At 37.3% G+C, this 22,947-nt stretch overlaps 1 protein-coding gene across 3 annotated transcripts in view; it reads right to left on the bottom strand.

The window, feature by feature from the left end:
* Positions 1 to 22,947, bottom strand: part of ARHGAP24 (Rho GTPase activating protein 24) — a 498,792-nt gene that overhangs the window by 213,795 nt on the left and 262,050 nt on the right. Inside the window, exon 1 of one of the 3 annotated variants that reach the window (XM_003923976.4) lies at positions 384 to 2,037. The exons of the other annotated variants lie outside the window; for them this stretch is intronic. The gene's annotated coding sequence lies outside the window, so the exon portion shown is untranslated. Of the gene's footprint in view, positions 1 to 383; positions 2,038 to 22,947 lie in introns of those variants that run through there. 3 annotated transcript variants of the gene reach the window in all.

Below are 22,947 nucleotides of genomic sequence, written 5' to 3'. Positions count from 1 at the left end.
TCATTAACTTCCCCCTCCCGCCCAGTCAAGAACATTCTGTACATTCTGTAATGCTAAAGTGTATCCCTCTTTATCCAACACAAACAATAAAACACAAAAATCACACGTGACAAGATGCAACAAAGAAACAAACCTAAGCTAAGCTTTAAAATAAAACAATGCCAACAACCATTTGGTTCCTGAAAACAAAACAAAGCAAAATCCGGGTAGTTTGAAGTATCAGCAGCCACAAAATAATACAGTTAAAAAGCTAAAATACTTTCAAGACTACATTTCTCTCAAAATAGACGTGAAGAGGGAGGGGAAAAAAAGGTCAAGTGACCACAGAATACTTGTCCCCAAAACAAATGAACCCTGAAGATTTAAATGAGTAAAAACAGTACCTTATAAGTCACTGGTCTGGTCTACGCACAGCTGTTCCCAGTGCCGACTCTTGTTTAACTGTCCACTGCCTTCAGTTTAAAGTTAATTCTTTTGGCAAAAAAGTACAGAGCTTGTCTGGAAAATGCTGTTTGGACACAAACCATTTCTTTCAAAGCGGTGGTAGCTATATTTAAGTTTTCTTGTAGAGGGGGATATAAACTCTTCCTGTAGCTAATTTTCTTTCTCCTCCTTCTCAGACTTAGTCAGTATCCTCCCATCCCATATATTGAAGAAAGAGACAGAGAGGGGGAAAAAAACCTACAAGGAAATATACCTTAAATAATGTAATATTTGAGCATTTAGAAAAACAAAACAAGAAAGAAGAACCATAGAAAGCTCATCAGGACCTTAAATATAATTTAGCCCAGTGCCCTCATTTTGTAGATAAGGAAAGTGAAACCCAGAGAAAACTATGATTTGTATAAGGTCACTCACATGGCTAGTTAGTGCCACAGTTAAAAAATAACCAGTTTCACAACTCCTGCTTCAATGCTCTTTCCACTACACTAACATACCTGAGGGGAAATGGTTTACCTTTTCCTCTATATCCTCGTATAATAAGCAAAGGAGTTGGCAGGGAGCACTAACACAATTAGGATGTGAGAACTGTCTCAGAGAAAATATTTCCTTTGGATTTAAAATCCTTAATATTGTAAGTTTCCCTATAATCTCCAATTTCTTTGTATATCAAGAAATAATCTTTTTCTTTGCTGATTGTCCAGAATATTTTTACAATTCAGGAGTTGCCATGTTTCAGAGGATGCTAATATCTGTTAGTTCTTACAGAGTACTGCTTTAGTAAGGCACCGTGCTGTGACAGGTGACAGAATAGGTGTTCTACCTAGTGTAAGCAATACTGCTCCATAGCTCCTCAACTAGACACACATTTGCTATTATCACAAATCTCCACTTTCAATATGTCAAGATCTTTTGAATACACACATTTGGTTTTGATTATTTTTGATTGTATACTTTGTTACATAAAACAGAGAGACAAAATAATAATTTTCTTTGGTGTCCTTCATACATTTCCTACTTATTGGTGAATATATTATTTTCCTCTAATAGCAGGAATGATGTTCTTATTATAATAATTTTTAAAATTGCCTTTTTGAAATGTATTCATTCATTCACTTATTTAACAAATATTTATTGAACATTTATAAGATCTATCTCATCCCTCTGATGTGAAATAGCATAACAGACAAGCAATAGCTTCCTTGGAAAAGTAGGGAATTTTCAAATAAAATCAAAGGTTTGCGTGGGAAGTAAGGCCAATTCTTTGTAACTATTTCTTTATCCATTCTCACACTTCAAACATGTGTCCTCAATTTATTGATATCCTATTGATTGGGTTGTTCCAATCTTAAAACATCCTGCCCAGGTCAAATAAACCAAAATATGAAGAGACCCACATCAAAATCACTCTGGTCAATATTAATTTTCCATTTGATCTGGAAAAATCCTTATATATATTTTTTTCCATGTTTGTTGTTAGTATTTTTTTTATTGCATTTTAGGTTTTGGGGTACATGTGATGAACATGCAAGATTGTTGCATAGGTACACACTTGGCAGTGTGGTTTGCTGCCTTCCGTCCCCTCACCTGTATCTGTCATTTCTCCCCATGCTATCTCTTCCCACCTCCCCACCCCCCGCCCCTCCCCCATTTCCCCCCAATGGACCCCAGTGTGTAGTGCTCCCCTCCCTGTGTCCATGTGTTCTCATTGTTCAACACCCACCTATGAGTGAGAATATACGGTGTTTGATTTTCTGCTCTTGTGTCAGTTTGCTGAGAATGATGGTTCCTTATATTTTAAAGCAAAATCTACTTCTACGCTTTGCAATTCCAAGACACAATGAGCAAATGCTCAGATCACTCAAGGCCCATTTTCAAACTGTTACCCATTCTTTATCTCAGAAATGCACTGTTTGGTTTTAATAGTTCTCATCTACTTTTAAGGCATCTACTCTTGCCCTGATCTTTGGCAGAAAGCAGTGTGCTTATGACCAAATAATTATAAAAATGTAATATCTAAAATGACAATTAGATTTTCTGGAACATATTTTCCAAAATGTTGAGAAATTAATGGGCACGATAGCACTTTTCCAATGCTGACAAATAAGCAACAGATATTCAAAGCATAAATGTTGAGAAATAAATTTTTGAAAACCATACTTCATGGGTTTTGACATGATGACAGCACCCTATTTTCCTTTTATTCTCATTTGATTATGTCTATTTGAGTCCTATGCAAAGGTTGAGCAACATTAATATGTCAAATATGACAGGAGTTAGACACATGGATACATACTACTTGCATTTGCTAAAAATATTTTGTATTTTCCTTTTACTTCTTAAGCTTTACTTTTGATATTGACAGTTTTACCTTTAATCTGTTAGAAAGAGCAGGAAGGAAATATGAGTAAAACCTCGAGAGGTAATAGGCCTTGAGGAGACACAGAATTTTACATGGAATGAGTCAAAGTGATTCAGAGGGTTAAGCTGCTGGAGGAAGGAAGGAAAGAGTGAAGAGACATCATGGACAAACAGATTGTTTAGAACAGGAGTGGGCTGAGCCATAGACAAAAGATTATGGGTATTGAATTCCAGAACCAAAGTCTCCTAAAATTGGCTAAACAAAGAAGGAACTAGCAATTTTGGTGAGCAGTGAGAGCAATAGGAAATTGGCCTTTAAACCTACTTCAAAATTCATGGCATGTCTCATCTCTGCCTATTGGAAGGGAAGAATGTGCTGTCAATATGTAATCCAATACAATGTAAAACAGCACAACCATTTTTAAAATTTGTGTCTCCCTCTATTTAGGGTCCTTGGACCACTCCAGGTTGCCCTACTCTGGGAATACTCTGAATTTCAGAATACTAGTGTAGGTTTAGTGGGGAATAGTCACGTATTTTGAAGGTTTGCCTTGTGGTGTTGAATTTCACTGATGGGAAAAATACTTCCAGCAGAGGTGAATTCCAGGGCAGGCTATATTAACGCAGGCAAGGCAGTTGGAGTTCTCTAACTCTTGATCTCCTCCTCAGTTTTCAGGTTTATTGTAACACTAGAAGAAGGCTTTTACTAAGAAATCCCAGAGAGCTCTTTGGTGCTAACAGTGAAGGGTAGTGACTGCATGAACAGCTACTAGATTCTAATATGTATGCTTCAGGATATATTTCAATTATGGAAGTTTTTAACATTCTTAAGAGACTGATACACAGAACAGTCTTAAGCATCAACTCTCTTAAACCAATTCCAGCATATGCGTACACCTCTCACAGTCCATTCTCCTCAGAGAGCCAGAATCCTCATTCCCCTCCTTGTATCTATGATTTCTCATCTTTCCCATCATTCCTCTGCTTCACTGTTGAACAGTTTCCCATGATTACTCTCCTTCATTCCTTCCAGTGGTTTTCCATTATTCTCTTGTTTTGCATTGGTCCAATGATTTCCCATAAATTCCCCTGCTTTAGCCCTACCACAATCTCCCATTTCCCTTAGTAAAAATCCAAATGCCTAACCATGACCTCCTAGGTACTACATGATTTAGCTTCAGTTTATCTTCCCTACTGATAAAGTTTGGCTGTGTCCCCACCCAAATCTCATCTTGAATTGCAGCTCCCATAATTCCTATATGTTGTGTGAGGGGCCTGGTGGGAGATAACTGAATCATGGGGCAGCTCCCCGCATAGGGTTCTTAGGATAGCGAACAAGTCTCAGAAGATCTGAGGCTTTTATAAGGGGAAACCCCTTTTACTTGGTTCTCATTCTATCTTGCCTGCTGCCAAGTAAGATGGGCCTTTGACCTTTCACCATGGTTGTGAGGCCTCCCCAGCCACATGGAACCGTGAGTCCATTAAACCTCTTTTTCTTTAAATATTACCCAGTCTCGAGTAACTCTTTATCAGCAGCATGAAAACGGACTAATACACCTACCGAATATCCTAACCTGCTATCACATCTGTGTATGATGCTTCTCCCTCATATTTTCACAGAATGATCTCCTTTTCATCATTCACGGTGATGCTACCAAAAGTCACCTCCTCAGAAAGAAGATTTTAAAATGTTCTAACCATTCTGGTTAAGCATACTTTCACCCACATATGCCCTCTATCCCATTTCCCCCTTTCATAGCACTTTCCACATATGAAGTGAACTTTTGTTCTTCCTTACTTAATCATCCATTTGAGTAATCAGTTGAAATACGTTTGCTATGTCTTCTATAGAATAAGTTTTATCAGATCAGAAAGATATCAGGATATATAAATAAGATTAGAAACCTGAGATTTAGGCTTTTTGAACCACATTACCCTTAGTGTTCAGAAGAGTAGTATAAAATAGGCATTTAACAAATATTTATTTAATAAATTTTTGCATGAGCTGCTATTCTGCTGTCAACAGAAGTCTAACATAAGTCCATAAACATGAAGGTAAAATCTAATCTACTTCTGCAATTGACTTAACACTGCAAATCTCCCCTTGGCTCTAGCAGCTAGGAATCACAGGAAATGAGGAAAGAGCCCCAGCTAGGCCCTAAGTAGTTGTGTCTACGTAAGATACCTGTAACCTTCTGAATTGTATTAAAGCAAAGGCCAGATAATATCTTGACTTGCCAGAATATCCTCTGTGGATATATGTACCTAACTAGATATGTGATTACATTTGCTAGAGGTCCTAAAAGCTTCTAGACACCTCCTTTGTTTCCTGAATTCTACAGTGTAGTTTCTCTTACTGAAACAGCAGATAACATAGAGTTAAGTCTATCCTTTCCAGGTGGTTTTAAAAAGCTGCCCTCACCTGCCAACTCTTCAGGAGCAAAGGCTAAATCTTTGTGCTTGCAACATATGTTTTCTAAATGAAAAGGAGGGAGACCAAATAATTTTGGAGAGGTGAGCTCACAGATAATTTAATCTCCCATCTAAGCTCTGCTGCACACTCAATCAGAGCCCTCCAGTGAGCTGTAAATTAGATTTCCTCTCCTGTCTCTTATCCTACTGCTTCCTAATTATCTGTTCTAGTGAGTCAGCCTCTCTGGGTCCTGGGGCCCAGACACATTGTGGGATAATGTGACTGGCTCACCATGATTCAAGTACAGCCACATCAGAGAGGTGGCCATGTGATGGCAATATAGGGAGAGGGTGATTTTTTGTTAGGAAGAGAATGGCTTTCCCTAAGTGCCATGACAGCCCTCCTCGCAGGACAACCAGGGAGAGGGAATTTCTTACCTGAGCACTAGTGTCACTCAGAGGTAAATAACTACATTTAAAGTAACTTCATTAAAACAACTTCATTGAAACAAAAAATGCTCTTTTCCTATTGCATTGATTATACATTAATCTACATATATAAGTGGCATTTATTTCATCAATGGATCAAAGCAAAAATATTTATTAATTATCTCTATGGACAAGGCCTTCTGTTAGATTATGAAGTTTCTGTAATAATTTCTTATCTCATTGATGATAATGTTTCTTTATCCAGAATAAAAATTTCCCCAGGAAAATAAAAATTTCTTTCTTCTTCCTTGAATTTATTGATATGCTTATATTTGTTGAGCCCATATAATGCACCAGATGCTTGGGTACAAAGAAAAAGACTAACTCCTGCCTCAGAAACCTTTGTTTTTGGAGGTGGAAGACATTTATAGACTATTGTGGAGGTAAGCACTGCTTTACAGGAGACCATCGAAGCAGCAGGGAATCAAGACAAAGTAACCAAGGAAGGCTGCCTTGAGGAGATAAAACCAAAATGCCATTTGAATGCGGAAGGAGAGGATTAACATTCCAGGTAGGATATAGGGTACACTTGGGTCAAGTGGTTCTATAGAGCTGGCATGTAGAATGAAACGCCAAGACTGATAGATAAAGTATGCAGAAAGGAAGACAGGTGAAATTCAGGCTCAGAAGTTTGGTTTTCATACTCAAGGAAATGGGTATCCATTGAAAGTTTTTAAATAAGGAATATTGTGGTTTTAGAATGCTAAGTGAAGAGAAAATTCAGGGACAGGTTGTCTAAAGGACCTTCTATATCACCATAAGACACTGTGATAGTCTGAAATTAGGCAGAAAAGACAGAGAGAAAGAAACACATGGCCCTAAAATATATTTTAAAATTACTACAGGTAGGAAGATGTAAGAAGGCAAACTTACTCCTGACAGCTCTATAAGATGATTACAGAAAAATATATCAGTGTTAGAACTGGATGAAACTAGTATTTTATAAGAATTCATTATGTAAAAGACATTTTTCATACAATCCCTCTATTTACAGATGAGGAAACTGAGGCATATAACTGAAAAGAGTGATTGAAGAATTTGAAATCACATTCTTCTATCTATGAGGCTCATATACTTTACACTAAACTGCCTGTCTCTTTGAGGGCAGCACAATTTGGACATTTTTACAAATTGGGCAGTAGATGACTAGAGTCAAAATTATTGTTTGGAATATAATTTGGCAATATCTTAGAATATTTCATGGGCAGAAAATTAGGTTTCATAGGCATCAGCATGTCCAAATATGAGATTCAATACATAAACAATTGCATTTGCATGGTTTCTATGAAACTACATGGTTAGCTACTTTGCAAAGTACAAATCCTTCATCAAATTCCTCTTGATAATCTAATTATATTTATGCCTGGAAGTCTTACTCACTACTATACTAGGACAGCCAGTGGAAACCAGAATGAAAGTGAACTTGGCAGATACCCTAGTTCCATCAAGTCAGATATTGAGTTTTGAACTACATGGAGTTTGAAGGATAATTCAGTTTCAATGAACCTAGGAAGGCAGGAGGTAAACTAAGACACTGAACACAGAAAGGGGCAAATATAGCTCTAACAAGAGAAAATGCTGAGCTTTGTTTTAAAGTTGAAGTAGGAAAATTCCTTCTCCAACATATTTTATACTCACTATGGATGATCCCTACTGTCTAAACCTTGACTCTGAAAGTAAGAGGCACTGCTGTTAATGACAATGAGATTGCAGCTTAAATCCAAGACTCTCACAGGCAAACTTGGACACATGTCACCCTACCAATGAAGTGAGAATTAATATTGACCTAAATATGATGCTAGTATCAAGAATGAGGTCATAGGTCTTAGAGCAACTAGCTCCAAAGTTGGGAAATTCTTACACAATTTGGACACGTTGCTCAATACTCAATAACAAGGGCCAGGTTAATAAACTATTTGTAATAGTTCATTAGTCATTTTCATTCCATAGTTTGTTTTTATTTAAAAATGGTATAGAATGACCAGGCATGGTGGCTCATGCCTGTAATCCCAGCACTTTGGGAGGTCAAGGTGAGTGGGTCAATTGAGGTCAGGAGTTCAAGACCAGCTTGGCCAATATAGTGAAACCCTATCTCTATTAAAAACAAAAAATTAGCTGAACATGGTTGTGCGTGCCTGCCATAGTCCCATCTACTTGGGAAGCTCAGGCAGGAGAATCGCTTGGACCCAGAAGGCGGAGGTTGCAGTGAGCCAAGATTGCACCACTGCACTCCAGCCTGAGCAACAGAGTGAGACTCTGTCTCAAAAATATATGTATATGGTCTATACTATTGTTCTGTAACAATGCAAAATGATGAGGCTTCTTTTGTAGAAGACATTCACAGATAATGGGCTGTGATGGTTAATTTTATGTGTCAACTGACTGGGTTTAGTGATGCTCAGATAGCTGGTAAGACACTATTTCTGATTGCGTCTGTGACCATGTTTCCAGAAGTCATTAGCCTTCGAATCAAAAGACTGAGTAGGCCGGGCGCGGTGGCTCAGCCTGTAATCCCAGCACTTTGGGAGGCCGAGGCGGGTGGATCACAAGGTCGAGAGATCGAGACCATCCTGGTCAACATAGTGAAACCCCGTCTCTACTAAAAATACAAAAAACTAGCTGGGCGTGGTGGCGCGTGCCTGTAATCCCAGCTACTTAGGAGGCTGAGGCAGGAGAATTGCCTGAACCCAGGAGGCGGAGGTTGCAGTGAGCCGAGATTGCGCCATTGCACTCCAGCCTGGGTAACGAGAGCGAAACTCCGTCTCAAAAAAAAAAAAAAAAAAGACTGAGTAAAGAAGGCTGTGAGTGGCAGTCACTATGTGAGTGGGCAGAATGCAATCTGCTGAGAACATGAATAGAAAAACAGGCAGAGGAAGAGTAAATCTGCTCTCTCCACTTGAGCTGGGACATTGATTTTTTCCTTCTCTTAGACATTGGTACAACTGGTCTGCAGGCCCTCAAACTCAGACTGGGACTTAACACCATTGGCTCCTCTGGTTCTCAGGCCTTCAGGCTTAGACTGGTACTACACCACTAGGTTTTCTGGGCTTCCAGCCTACAGAAGTTTATGGAACTCCTTAGCCACCATAATGGTGTGAGCCAGTTCCTTATAAGAAACCTCCTTCTCTATATCTATATCTATATATCTCCTTTGGTTTTGTTTCTCTAAAGAAGTCTGGAAAATACAGAGATACACAGTGTGTAGTCTCCCATATAAAAGAACATATTTGCATAAACAACATGGCTATGAAATATAAAGATAGTGGTAGCAGATGAGTGCCCCCACGCTATTTTGATTATTTAAAAAATAAGCACAGGTTTTATTTCTTCCATTTGTTCAGTGTGACCATCAGTAAGTCAATATTAATGAACATCCAACTAAATCAAACCTCAGTTCACTTTCCTGCCCTACTCCTGCAAAGTTCTCTGAGGTAAGAACATTCTTTCTTTTCTTTTCTTTCTTTTCTTTTCTTTTTCTCTTTTTTTTAGATGGAGTCTTGCTCTGTCGCCCAGGCTGGAATGCAGTGGCACGATCTCGACTCACTGCAACCTCTGCGTCTCAGGTTCAAGCGATTTTTCTGCTTCAGCCTCTCCAGTAGCTGGGACTACAGGTGTGCACCACTGCACCCAGCTACTTTTTTTGTATTTTTAATAGAGATGGGGTTTCACCATGTTGACCAGGCTGATCTTGAGCTCCTGACCTCAGGTGATCTGTCCACCTTGGCCTCCCAAAGTGCTGGAATTACAGGGCATGAGCCACCACACTCGGCCTGACATTCTTTCTTGTATGACAAGTTTCCTTACTGGTCTAGGCAAAGGGAAGGATGGGCACCATGAGGAAAGCAAACATTCCCAGGTACAGACAGGTGAGATCAGCCAAAGTTAATTAGGTTTCCAAACTTGGTTCTGTTAGCAACTAGCTGTTGACCTTGGCCAAAACATTTCACTTTCCAGAGACTTTGTTTTCTCCCATATAAAATAAAGGGATTTAGTAAGATTACTCTGAAGGTTCTCTCAGATGTGAAATTCAACTATTTTCTGAGATAATTATCTCCCATATGTTTTAAATTTGCTTAAGGTTTATTTACCTTTGAGAATTGAGAGATCTGTTGTATTATAAAGAAACTAAAACAGGCAGTTATTGACAAAACAACTGTAATGGTAACAATAATAATGATTTCTAAGACTCCCAAGAATACAAACCTAGGAAGTAAGGAGACATTTATATTGTGAATAATAGGAGGATTGTTAGAATTTCCTTGGGGAAAAAAGCATCAGATATAAAATACGAAACCATACTGTGCTGAATAATTTTTAAATATTAAGCTTCCTTGGGCTCCCAAACACACTGAGGATTAAGATTCTTGAGTTTATACAGGAGAGAAAGGTGAAGATGCTTCCCTACACTGTCATTTTTACAATAAGAGCAAATCCCCATTTACAAGGTAGAATGTTGGAAATGAATAGAGGAGGCCCTTCCTTGATCTGTATTCTTTGACAAGTTCCTACACACACAAATGTAGTTCAGAAAATAATGAAAATAAATTGCCTATCAGTGCTGGGGTATTGGCCAATCCCAAGCTTCAGTGCAACCAAATATAAGAATGTTGGACTATTTCCTTATGCTTATTTTAATTCCTCTTCAACAGAAAGTAATATAATAAGTATATAAGTCAGGCATCCCCAAACTTTTTACACAGGGGGCCAGTTCACTGTCCCTCAGACCGTTGGAGGGCTGCCACATACTGTGCTCCTCTCACTGACCACCAATGAAAGAGGTGCCCCTTCCTGAAGTGCGGTGGGGGGGTGGGGGCTGGATAAATGGCCTCAGGGGGCCGCATACGGCCCACAGGCTATAGTTTGGGAACGCCTGATATGAGTATATCATGTAAAATTTAAAGTTCCTACCCTCTACTACCCATACTATTCTTAAAGATTAACCACTACTAACAATTTGCTGTGTATCCATCAAGATATCAAGCTATCTGTGTCTATCCACATATATGTATACTAATACACACATATATATCTACAAAAGGGTTTTTGGAAAGAAAACATTATCTTTTTTCCAATTTTTGCTATATTTATTAATTTTGTTGACATTTTAAAACAAGCAAAAGAGCAACCAACTAATGTATCTTATTTTCCCATCAAAAAAAAAAAATCTCTTTCCTCCATCCCTAAACCCTTGGATTTAACTGTACAACTTATAAGGTGGTAAAGAAAAACAATGCAATGATGCATTACTAAGAGTCAAGATGCTTAGCAAAATGAGTATCTAATAAATGTTTACAGATTTGAATGAATGGATGAATCACACCAGAGACCCTAATCTCATTAACATGGGAGAAACTGCCAGGAAACAGCCACATGTGAATCGACTTCCCTCATATCCATTCCTCTTTTTATCATGTATTCAATCATTGATTTTTTGAATGTCTTTTAATCACTGTTTTTTCATAAGGACATGACTATTTCTAACATGAACACTGTATTTTTCATCATCACTATCTGACTATTCAGCAGTAAAGAGAACCTCATCCTTCATCATAAATTGAGCTCTGTAGTGTCTCTCTCATCATTCCAGTCAACACTTTGTAGGGTCTATTAATCCCAGTACCTTTGATGAATTTACCTTATGTGAGACTGAGAGATGTTACTATGTTTTATGTCAGCTTAATTTTTAGGCCCAGGAGGAGACCCTAAAAAAATAGAGAAGGATTTTTTTCTCCCCTACACCAGTGACCTCATCTTTAGTTGTGTCTTTCTATCATTCTTGATTTTAATTTGTTTGTTAGATTTGAAAAGGCTTTTTTTTAGATTTGACGTTGCCTCCTCAACTCACTCAGAAGCATTCATTTCCTGCTGTTTTATCACTCTGTCTTTGAGCTCATATACTCTGATTTTACAGTTTCCTTAATTCCGTATACAATACACAGCATTGGGTACTTTTGGACAGCTTTAAATTTAAATCCAATCTTTAGATTGTGGATTAAAAAAAATAAAACTGTATTTGCCATGCTATTTTCATTTGTTTTCATGTTTCTTTCAATTATTTTATTTTCATTGCTAACATTTTGCTATAACATATTTGCAAGTTGTCATGCCAGTTTATTTCTCTTTGCTAATGGTTAACACAGCAACCACATCTAAACAGTCTATTTTTTTTCTGAAACGGTGAGGGTGCATCTCTTTGACACCTTTCCTACCCTGGTAAAATACTGTTTTATCTTTCAGAATGCCTCAAGATTTTCAAGTTCAGAGTAATTCTTTTTCCCAACAGCCATTTCCAAAGGCCAAGCTATAAACAGAATTTAATAGTGTAAGCACTGTAGCATTATATACACAAACATGCACTCTATTTCCCAGTTCACACATCAGAATCATTTGGCAGGAAAAAAACAAGAATAACAGAGTTTAACTCTGACCAAGAATGTCATAGTTTGCTAAGAGCCTTTCTCTCTGCAATCACACTTGACCCTTGTTAACATCGTCTCGAAAATACTGTGTTCTACCATAACTAAAATATGCTACTGAAAATGCAAAACATTGTTTCTTTTTTCTTAAATAACTTGTTCCTCTGGGACAATCTATATGCCAAAGAACAAGTTTCATTTTTCTTTTTCCTTCCTCCCAGGTACTCAGTTTGCTTTTGTTGTTGCTGTTGGGAATTCTCTGCTCAAGTTTCCAGGGTTTATGGCTCATACAGACAACCTCTCTTCCCCTTCCACAGCAATTCCATAAACCATGCTGTAATTTTAGTGTACATAATAAAGGCGATGAAGCATTCACACTGAATGTGTGAGGTGTATGTTTGTCTCTGTGTGTGTGTATATGTGTATGATGGTGACATAATACATACATAACAAACTACATCTAAAACAACGTATTTATATAAAAATGGTCAGTTGGCAGCAGAGCAATCTGGAGTGACATTTATATTCATAATCAAAACATTAAAATATCATTACCTGAAGACTTCAGCTAGGAAGAATTAACATGCATCATTTACAACTATGGTCATACATTGCTTAACAATGAGGATGCACTATGACAAACGCAATTAGGCAACTTCAAGTTGTGTGAATGTTGCAGAGTATACTTATACAACTTAGATGGTATAGCCTACTACACACCTGGACTATGTGGTATAATCTATTGCTCCTAGGCTACAAACCTGTTTAGCACTGTACCGATTACTATAGACACAATGGTAAATATTTGTATATCCAAACATATCTAAACATTGAAAAGATATAGTAAAAATATGGTATTATACTCTTATGAGAGCACTATCATATATGCAGTTCCTTGTTGACCAAAACATTGTTATGCAGTGCATAACTGTATTTGCTAAACATTAAAATCGTGAGCATTTTTGTTTGACTTTGAGAAGTAGTGAAAGGCGGGTGAACCCAGTGTAGTTTGTGGTTCTCGAGTTAGAGCTGGTAAATGACCTCAGTGATTTATTGTCAAATAGGAAACACTTGGCATAAAAGAGGAATTTTGTATTTCCTATTTTTGCTTTCACTTCAGAAATTTTTCATCTGCTTTTTTACATGCTGTTTCATCACTGTCTTTAGTCTCCAGGGAATAACTTCATATTCTGCCAAGAGACAGGGGCCATATTAGTCTTTAATATGCATAAGAATCACCTGGGAATATGCTTAAACATGCAGACTCTGATTCTGGCTCCAGTAGAGATCCAAGAATTTGAATTTCTAACAAGTTCCCAAGCGTAACTGCTTGGGAATGGCAAAGATCTGGACACTAATGACATAACAGGAATAGTTCAATTTTAAAAACCTGAAAGTGTTATGGCAGTTGATGAACAAGGAATTATTTTCATGTGTTAAGCTGCAAGACCTCTATGCAAGTACAGAAAATTCTCAACTGCTCATTTGATATTGCTATGATTGTTCCCTTCTCTATCTTTTCTTTTTTGTGTGTCATTTTCTCTGATTCCCGGACTCATATCCCATTTCTACTTCCTTCATCTGTACATAGAAGAATGGTTGAATCACAATATTCAGGATTAGGAAATAGAGACATGATTTTGGTGACTTTTCCTCCCAGGGATTTAAGTATTTTGATTTTGCATCACCTTGTTGATGTTACTCTAGGCTGAAAGTAGATTGTGAAGTATAAGAAATCTGACTAATAGTTAAATGCAGTGGTTAAACAGTTTCAACATTTGAACCCCATTCTTAATAAGGGTGATAATAAAATAAATTCATGCTGGCAAAAAAAAAATACAAAAAATCCAACAACACCCCAAAGCAAAAATAACTATGTAATTGAGTGTAAATTTATTTTTGCTCTGCTTTCGGCCTTTATTACCAAAGAGTTGTGCTGTATGTGACATTTCATGTTTTAAAAGAGAGTGGCTATCACTGATTTTTATAAATGTACTTTTCTTCTTCTTCTTCTTCTTTTTTTGTTTAATTGAGGTAGTCTTGTTCTGTTGCCCAGGCTGGAATGTGGTGGTGTGATCTCAGTTCACTGCAACCTCTGCTTCCTGAGTTTAAGGGATTCTCCTGTTTTAGCCTCCCCAGTGGTGGGAGCTATGGGTGTGCATCACCATGCCTGGCTAATTTTTGTATTTTTAGTAGAGACAGGGCTTCACCATGTTGGTAAGGCTGGTCTTGAACTCCTGACCTCGTGATCTCCCCGTCTTGGCCTTTCAAAGTGCTGGGATTACAGGTGTGAGCCACCACACCCAGCCATAAATGTACTTTTCATATGAAAAGCTGGTGTCTGTCTTTGAAATCTAGAATTAGAGAGTATATTTTCAATTTTCATGATAAACTCTCATATCCATTCTTACTATTGCCACTACCTTCCATGGTATTTTGCTACTTTTTATCCACCTGATACTTCAAGTAAGCAGAATTTTTTAAATCTAATTATATTCTTTCTTTAATATACCAGAAGCTTGCTAATAGAGTATTATATGCCTACAACTCTTTATTGAAATTACTATCATGCTTGGAGATGTATGAAAATATATAACCCTTTTCATGCTTAATTATTTTTCCACCTCTCCCCAGAAATCTTTTTATTATAAGGATCTTAGTGCCTCTTTCAACCCACTTTTCTTAGTGTTTATTTGGTAAACATTAATTCTTCATTCTGAATCCACAGATCACACCTATATGCTCTAAGCTTATTCTATGAATCAGTTAAAACAAAAACGTTTTAATGCCACTTATAGGAATAGTCTAATATTCTACTCACTATACAATCCAATTCATACATAATGAAATTATTTTCAAGGCAGGCTCCCCACATTAAATTAAAACACACCGTTTTAAACATTAGCTACCTTTCACTAAATAGCATTCATTCTAGCATGTATAGTGTATGTAGTTGAAGAGTTTACTTTTATTTAAACATTAGCTTCAGGAATTAAAATGTGAAGTTTGATTCTTATGCTAAGTCATTCATTTAAAAGGCCAAATAAATGTTCCACTTTTATTGCAAGGAAGCAGATACAGACAAACTTCAAAGTTAATCAGCCATTTGGGCCAAAATCTCCAGATGAGGCAAAAATCTCTAGATCTTTCCTATGATAACAAATGCCTTTCGAAGGGCAAGGAACAAGTATACTGGTTTGTTTAAACATAAACACACGTAGAATTAGTATAAACTTTCTGAATTGCAAATGTTAAGTAGTTGTATAATGAGAAATCCTTGAGAATTGTAATAACGGAAGAGATCTACTTATGCCTTATCAAAATTATTAATAGAGAATGCCTTTCTCCTTGTGAGCATTCAGAAAGTGCTCCCTCACCCAAACAGCTTTTGTTCACAGAAACAAAAGTCAGAAAATGTCCTTGCTTTCTCCTCTGTATTCACTGCTGTTTAAAAAAACAAACAAACAAAAAACAATAACTATGAGGGCTGAAGAAAAGGGGAAGAATGCACCTCCTGTTTCTGTAAACATCTCAACACTAACAAAATCTCAGATCTTGCTTCTCGATTAATACGAAGCTCAGTGGTTAGAAGGGCTGCATCAAATCTGTGTTTCACCTGGTTAATGATATCAATAAAGGTTATCTCTACAAAGAATGAAAAGGTCACTAAACAAATCGCAGTGACTCCATCACATTATTATTGCTTGGGAATGTGTTTTATTGATTAAGTATTCCTGTGTAGAATCTTCTTCCTTCTAATGCATTGATTATAGCAGGGGAGAACAACTCTAAAATGTTGCCACACAAGTACCCTCACACTAGAGTGGATAGAAAATCAGATCCCTCCAGCATCTCTCTTTATGATAATACATTTTAAATAGACTATGAAGAGGCAAAAATTGAAGAAAAATTGGATAAGTGAAAATTTGGCTTAGAGATTTCTTCGTGATAAAAATAAACCACCAATAAATTCTCCAAGAAACTCTCAGTGTTGTTAGTAGACTTGGTATTCAGCATGACATGTAATGCTAAATTATATATATGTGACTATATATATATTTGAAAATCTACTTCCTTACAGATCTTACATTTTTGGGGAGAGACGAACAATTAACATCAAAAATAAAGTGTGATATGCAATTTGATATGAAAAACATAGGATGCTGACTTTTGGATTTTATATACAATGTTAATGTATATATCAATTTTATTTATTGCTTCTTTTGCATTTTGTAAAAGCCTTTAGTGTGGAGGACTCTAGCTCTTGTATGCCTGGTAAGAAAGCATACATTTGTGATTGCGTAAATGGTATTTATTAGTATATCATATACTTCTGAAAACTCAAGACTGTTACTCCATCATTATTAATATTTTGGGAAGGTATTTAAAACATGTTCACTCCTCAAAATAAAGAAATAAATGAATCATTAGTAATACTTTGGGAGAAGTATTTGAAACATGCTCACTCTTCAAAATAAATGAATAAAGAAACAAACAAACGAACCAAAACAAATAAACGAATAAGTAATTCCAGACACCTCCCTTTGCCTCTGAAGGCTCTGGGGTCCTCTACATTCTTTCTGGTTGATAGTTTCATTTCAAACTTCCAATCCAAGCTTTGTCCTCAATCTATCCCATCCTTTGCCTCCTGTCCTCGGTAGGTGTTCCCTCCCTATGGGACCTCAGTTATTCCAGTGGCACCAGGGTAGATCTAATGGCTCCCCTGCAAGATGTTAAACTAAGAGGTTTTATTACCTGGAAAATACAAGAAACAGCTGTTTATGTAAGTGCCCTAGGCACCCTGGTTAATCATTCTTGCAAACAAAATTAAATGGAATACAATTCTGATTGCTGCATTTGTTTTTTTGTCTATTATAAGAAAATAATGGCCTAGCCACCTTAGCAGAAAGTCAGTGATTTATCACAACTGATTGCTATATTTCATGCTTTTTCAGAATTAAATAACAACCCCAAATTATTCCACTTGGAATATTAGCTTCCTGAAACTATAAAATACAAGAATCTGGCAGTGGATATATATCCAAAATACTGATATAATATATGGAAGATTTAAAAACGGTAAAGTTGTGCTTTTAAAAATGTTTTATTTTAGAAAATAAAGGAAAAATCAATAGTCCAAAGGAAGACTTAAGCTATTACATCACTACATTTAAAATGTGCATTTGAAAATGAAATCACAGATTCTTTGTTTTATATCCTGTCATCTTTTTTGTTGTTGTTAAAAAAAGAAAAAAGAAAAAAGCATTTCTAAGCTTGTTGATCTTCACAGTTACGCAGTTAAACCAGTAGTATAGAGTACAACTCTTTATATTAGGCACATGAGATAATTCTTTACATAAGTGTAATAGAAAATTGCTTCTGGTGGTTCAGCTGTTGGAGGAGCTTCTGGCCATCAAGGAAGGCAATAGATCCTACATGTTAGAACTTGGGGTTTGGAGTCAGACAGACCTGGAAGAATCCTGGCTCATTCACTCACGGGCTATGTAATCCTCGGCAAAGTTTTTTTTTTTTCTTTTTGAGATGGATTCATCTCACCCTTTCTCCTAGGCTGGAGTGCAGCGGCACGATTTCCACTCACTGCAGCCTCCTGGGTTCAAGTGATTCTCCTTCCTCAGCCTCCTGAGTAGCTGGGATTACAGGCACCTACCACTATGCCCAGCTAAGTTCTTGTATTTTCAGTAGAGACGGGGTTTCACCATGCTAGCCAGGCTGGTCTTGAACTCCTGACCTCGTGATTTGCCCGCCTCAGCCTCCCAAAGTGCTGGGATCACAGGTGTGAGCCACCATGCCTAGCCAGGCAAAGTTTTTAAACATTTTGGTTCCTCTCAATTTCCTATTTTATAAGATTGAGATATCTTTCTCACACATTTTTAAAAAGAATGGTTCAGCTAAAATACACAAATTGCTAAGCACAGTCACCTTTAAAACAACACAGTTTTGTTAATGATCGTATTTGTTAGCTTATGTTGATTAGGTTTGGTACAGAGTAGGTGAAGAAAATGGGAAGACTGGCAGCAGGGCATGTGTTTTCCCTCTTCTGGATATTCCTTCAGTCACTTTCTTCCCCTTCCTTCTCATTCTCAAAGAAAAACTATCATATGACCTTCTGTACATTAGCCAAATGTTCAGAGGGTCAAATATTAATGTGCAAATGACGTAGCATACTACAGGGTTTTAAAAATAACAGTGAATGAAACTTCTTAAAAGATACTGATGGTTGCTCCATAACGTAGCTTAGTATTTGGACACTATTTTGAGCAAATCATTCTTTCTGAAATGTTCTCTATTCACCCATAACCACGTGACACTTCAAATGGAAACTGAGTTTAAGCAGAATACTGAAGATGTGTCCACTGATGGGATGTATTTATACTTACTAGTGGTGCAATTTTACCATGGCCACTGGCCAACTGGCTGAGTTCTTAAAAAGTCAATATAAAGGCTGCGAGACATAAACAGGAACTTTGGGGAAGAAACAAAATAGCACTGTTGATCATAATACAGCCGTTACTATGGACTCAGTCTTCCTTCTCTCTGCAAACACCTTAAAACCATTTGTTCATTCACTGAAAGCTAAGATTTTCCCAGGAAAAGTGCAGCCAGCATCCAGAAGGTTAAAACCTTTGTAGTGCTGTGGTAAAAAGACATCACCTCAGCTGCCTGTACATTGAGATATCCTCTGCTTCTGAAATTCACCTTCATTACATCTCACAGAGAATGTATAACATATATTTTAGGCATCTTTTTGATTAATCTAAATCTCCACCCTGTTCTCATACTGCATTCATTCTTTATTCAACCCATACATCAGAATCACATTATTTTCTCTTCCTTAAAATAAAAAAGTCTTTACCAATCTAGTCAGATTTCCAAATGTTTCTCTCATTGGTTTCCCTTTAACCACTTCACTCAGTTTTATCTTTCCCCTTCTCTTGCTAGCTACTTCCAACTTGGAGGAACCAACAGGAGAATTCACTCACATAAACCAAAGGCCAGTACAGATTCCCATGCACTCCAGCAGACTCTTTTCGGTGGATGCAAGTGAGTGGTGAGAGATGAGATTGGGAGAGAAGAGCATTCTTAGCTACTGGTCACATAGTGAGATTCAAGAGAAGCCATCGCAAGGCTTGGAGAAATATCTCTAGAAATAGCTTGGCTGCAATGATGAGATTTGGGTGTATGTTTCTTTAATTGTGGTATAACATGAAATAACAAGACAGAATCATATTAGGAAGAACTCCAGCTATTTCCAAGCTGTTTGTGATCTGAAGCACTACAAGGGAGGTAACTGAGGCTGATACACCACCACAAAAGATTGAGAACTTCTCCCTCCTATAATAATCAGACTAATGTTTTCCTCATTACCATGTCTTCATTTTTCCTGCTGACAGTACAATGCCTACAAAGGTCTCTACTGTTTTCCACATTTTTGTTTTAAATTATTGATAAGCTCTAGTAGGGCTGATATGTGACTGCAAACAGGCAGTGGTAGGTAGTTAAGAAATATTTTTCAGAGAGCCATTGGAACATAACAGATATACATCTGTCAAGGTCAGAAAGCAGAAAACATACATGAGACACAGTTGGGCTGTTCAATTTGTTAATACATGGGGCAAGTCCGATGTCTCCTGAATGCAATATCTAACAATGGCTGAAGTGATAGGATTCAAACTCTTCCAAGCTCTGGGCCTTTTGGCTCCAGGCCTTCTGCTTTTCCTGCATCTCTTTATGATGGCAATTATTGACCAAACAACATCATATGGCAATGATTTAATTGGTTCAAGTCCTGCTCCAAAGGTAAGTGTTACAGACTTTTGGTCCTATTCCCCACTTCTCCTGTTTGAAAGCAGATTACTCAAATAGCAGAAATAAAATGTCATTTCTGTTGCCGTATGGGAAACGTAATGCTACAGTTAAAGAAAAACTCATGTAGAAAATTCCAAGTTTCTTAAACGTGGCATGCAAAATTCCATTGCAGTGAAAAAGAATGGCATTTCATATGGTTAAAACATCTACAAATAAGGAGTATAAAACCAAAACTCATGACTCGATCAGTCATAAAACCTTGATATGTAATATTACTATAGATCTCAGGTTAATCAGCACATAGTGAACATTGAACAATATTTAGAAGTATTATGGAATATTAAAATAATGTAATCCTGAACCAGTTAAACTTGACTTCATTTCAGTTAGGCTAAGGTTTAGGTTTTGATTTTTATTATTTGGGATTAAAATCAGGTGTCTCACTGAAATAACTATATGTTGTTTAAATTAAAGAATAAATGGAATTAAACATGTCAACATGTCATTTAGTAAATCTGATACTTTTTCCAGAATAAATAAGGAAAAAAAGGTTATTTCATTTTTACCAAATGACACCAAAAACCCACAGCTGTCTATAACATTTTGGAACTGTCAGTTAATGAGACACATTTACCTCTCATCTTTAACTCCTCTCATTCCCACCTCTGAGTTGACTATTGAGCCTTGAAAATGGAGATGAATTGTCTTTGTTCACATCCTAAGTGGTTGCAACATATGAAGTTTTTGGAAAGAACTTCCAAAAACGTGTTTTGAAAGAACAAAGTTTGCTGAGAGAACTTTTCCTTCATTCCAAGAATTGATAAAGCTTGTTGAGAGTTTCAAGCTAACAATCAACTTGTTCTTTCTTTAATGTCTGTTTCACGTACCTCCCTTCTTTCTGTTCCCACTGCCATTGTCCTATTACACAGCTGAATTTCCTCCGACCTGGACAATTTCACCTACTTTCCATCATGTCCTTGCCTCCTGTCTCAGCCCCCGTCCTATAGACAGAGAAACTATCCTTAAGTGCAATTCTGATCACGTGACTCTGTGTGGATACTTGCCCAAGTGAACACTGAGTAAATTTCAAATTCTCTAACACTCTGCATAAAGCATTTTATAATCGAGGTTCAATCTCTTTGCTAATATTACAGCCTCCACTCTAGTCAAGGTCGTATTGATTAATTATTCTGTTCCCTTTTGCTAGAATATTTTCACAACTTTGTTGATAAAAATCCTACCTATATTTTGAGGCCTGGTTCAAGTGCCATTTTCTCCATTAAATCTTTCCTGGTTTTTTTTTCTGGCAAAAAGTAATTTCTCCCTTCTTTATGTTCTTCTAACATTTGGTTATTTTTCTCTTACAGTCGTTATTAAATTCTTCCTCCTAAAGTTTTTACTGTATGATTTCACCATTTGTGATTTGAGTGCAAGAGGTCCCCAGATGATACATAGAAAAAAGCTAAAATTGAGATTAATATTTTTCCAGCAGTATTGGGCATAAAAGCAAGATTTTACTATGGTATGTTTTATTTGCCCTCACTGAACATCTGATAGTCAAATTTGGGAATTAAAGTGGAATTTTTTTTTCCTGTTAATTATAAGCTAAGTTGTACAGTTCATGCTGTCCTGTGAGATACATTTAAAGAGGTAACAATAAAAAGGATAATAATACAGTTTTCATATTTAAGCCTCATCAGCAAAAGAATAGCAACTTCTGAACGCGAATCCTCTCTTTTCCTTGGAATGATCCTGGGTGACTCATACATAATTTTTCTTAGCAGTCCTTAAGGTTCTCTTCCAAAGACTGGTTTCTGTGCCTTTGATGCCCACTGTGTGGTGCATGAAGATTTGAATCACTCTTCCCTTTTGTCTACATCTTGCCCTTGCTATCTTCCACCAAGTTGTTCCTCCTCATGATGCCTTGCAAGGTCCTTCCCCTTGTCCATCTTCCCACCATCCTTCCTCCAATGTGCCATGTGCAATGAGGTGCCAGCCACATCTCTCATAGCATAAAAATGCAAAACAAGATGCTCACAACCCCTTGCCCAAAATACCTTAGGAGTCTATATCAGAAGGTAATGTGAGTGATATTCCTTCCTGAAAACAGGCAACCTATAAAGAGTTGGGAGACTTCAGCTCCTCATGTGCTGGAGTTGAGCAGCTCCTTACCTGCCATCTATTGTCTGCAAGTCAGCCTGCTTAATAGAGACGTTGCATCGCTGTCCCTCATTTCTCACTGCGTCTTTAGGCCGTCTCTCCCGACATCCTCTCACAGGTGGCTTGATTCCTCACATGCACACACAAAATAGGCTCCCTTTGAGGATCTTCACTCTCGTAGGCGCACAGCTGTCTCCAGGAAGATAGCTGATACATTCCTTGGTGGTGTTAACAGTCTCCTCTCATTATACTAGTGAGGTTATATTTGTTTTTTCATTCCAGTTTTGGTGAAACAAACATACTTACATGCCTAGATCACTGATGCCATAGTATTTTTGACAGCAGTAGTAGGGAATACACTTTAAAAACCCTTAGGCTTTTTTTTTTCTTCTTTTTCCAAAGCATGTAATATAGGCCAGAAAGTTTCTAAAGAATTGGTTGCATTGACCCCTTGCTGCCCTCTAGTGAGTGTCTGGTGTATCTCCTGCTGTTCCAATCAGGATGAAAGTAGTAGACTTGGGGTAAAAACGGAGATGGCTTGGCCCAAATGTGCTATAATTTATTCATTCCAGGCTCAGGAAGATTATCTGGCCTCTAGAGAAATACTGGGCTCCAGAAACCAGACATTGTGCTACTCTGGTCAGAAAACAAAAATAAAGATAAAAAAACGGCTTTGAAACAGTTAAGATTACTCGGGGTTCCAATAATAACAGACATAAATTTATTATTTCACTATTGCTATAAAAGTAGAGCCAGTCCAGCCAAGGGCTTCCATCTATCCTAGTCTTCATTCCAACTTCCTTGGTCAACAGGGGGCTCTGGAATTATACTGCAGATCAAT

The sequence above is a fragment of the Saimiri boliviensis genome, chromosome 3 (assembly GCF_048565385.1).
Source record: "Saimiri boliviensis isolate mSaiBol1 chromosome 3, mSaiBol1.pri, whole genome shotgun sequence".
NCBI classification, from domain to species: Eukaryota; Metazoa; Chordata; class Mammalia; order Primates; family Cebidae; genus Saimiri; species Saimiri boliviensis.
Note: the sequence above shows the minus strand (reverse complement) of the source record. Positions and strands in the feature narration are given on the sequence as shown.